Here is a 1,509-nt window from a genome sequence, read left to right as displayed (position 1 = left end):
TTTGTCAGCTTAAACTACAACTCTGAAAAAGGCTTTTTTCAACTAAGTAAAAGACTCCCATAGAAAAACATCAATAATTCATCCAGGTCCCTTGTTCTTGTCCCTAAATCTTCAACTGTCAACTGCAAACTTACTGGAGTGGGTCTGAGATGTAGGTAAAATTCTAATTTAGAGAAAAAAAAAGAAGAATTAGAAAAAGAAAAAGGCTAGAATCAAAATGGAGATAATGAAGAAACAAATTTTGGTCCACCAAGTTAGTCCCTTGTAACTGTTTTTGTGCAAGAATAGTAATGATCAATCTTGTAATCATTACAATAATAGTATGTGTCTGCTTTTTAAGGTGTTTGAGCATTTGAATGGAAATGTTACTATTATAAAAAGTAATTAACATTAATTTTGCAATCAATGGTTAATTGTTTGGGAGAATTCAATTTTCTAAATTAATATAAAAACCTGACACTGTATAGGACAGAGTACAACTGCCCCACAAGGTTCCCAAGGAGCGCCTGGTGGACTCAAACTGCCAACCTTTTGGTTAGCTGCCATAGCTCTCAACCACTATGCAACCAGGGTTTCCCGAGCGAAACCTAGGACTCACTTCCCTTGACGGTACTCGGCCCCACACGGCCACCCCGCGCCGCCCTTTCTGAAGCGCAGTGCGCATCCACAGCCTCCTGTTCAGCGCCAGGTGGGTGCAGACTGTGGCGAGAGAGCGGGAGGCAGGCGGGCGAAGCTGGGACTTCTCCGCCTGAGGGTCGGGCGTGGTTCAGGGCGGGAAAAGCTCCGGGCGTGAGAAGAGCAGGCAGGCGGGCACACCCATATGGCTACGTCAGAGTGTAGAAGTGACGGGTCCCCCAAGGCAGGAGTGGAAGGAGCTGCAACAAAGACCGGAAGGGGTATGGAAGGAGAAGAGAAAAGACAGAGAAGAGAGAGTGACAGACTGAAACACAATGTCGGTGGTTCCGGTCTGACGATGGCAAAACTTTCTAAGTCATGCAGATACCCAGCAGGAAGATGGACGGGCTTAAAGAAAAACAGGTACAGAAGGAACTTAGAAAAGCCCTAGAAGAGTAGCAAGCGCAATATAGGTCTGTGGTGAAACGCAGAACGTCAGGGAAACCGCGAACGCAATACCCACTAACACAAATTATGCAGTCAAGTTTCCCACAAGTGGGGAAATCGCAAGGGTTGGCGTATCCGGCGTGCAATGGATGAGCACCGCCTGGGAAAACTTCCTTCGTGATCGTGGTATTTCCTCTGACAAGCAGGTATGGCCAGAGCTCCTGCCAGAACAATGCACGCTCCTCTCTCTTCACTGCACACTTCCGGTCTCCATTCTCCCCAGTCCACCCACAGCCATTTCTTGCAATCAGCTCCCAGAGAAATCGTTCGAGCCACAGACCCCACCTGGAACCCACAGCATAGCCAACCACACGGCCGGGAAGAAGATCACGACCAGCCATCGCTTCGCCATCTCATCTCCATACTTCCCAGGCTGCCTCCGCGGGC

General features: G+C 48.2%; 1 non-coding gene across 1 annotated transcript; it reads right to left on the bottom strand.

Annotated features, from left to right (window-relative positions):
* Window positions 1-1,110: 1,110 nt before the first annotated feature.
* LOC126074201 (U1 spliceosomal RNA) lies at window positions 1,111-1,272 on the bottom strand. Its single transcript, XR_007517001.1, has one exon. It is a non-coding gene; the product is annotated as a U1 spliceosomal RNA (small nuclear RNA).
* Between the last annotated feature and the right edge of the window lie 237 nt (window positions 1,273-1,509).

The sequence above is a fragment of the Elephas maximus genome, chromosome 3, assembly GCF_024166365.1.
Source record: "Elephas maximus indicus isolate mEleMax1 chromosome 3, mEleMax1 primary haplotype, whole genome shotgun sequence".
Lineage (NCBI taxonomy): Eukaryota > Metazoa > Chordata > Mammalia > Proboscidea > Elephantidae > Elephas > Elephas maximus.
This window is presented reverse-complemented; position numbering and strand designations above follow the sequence as displayed.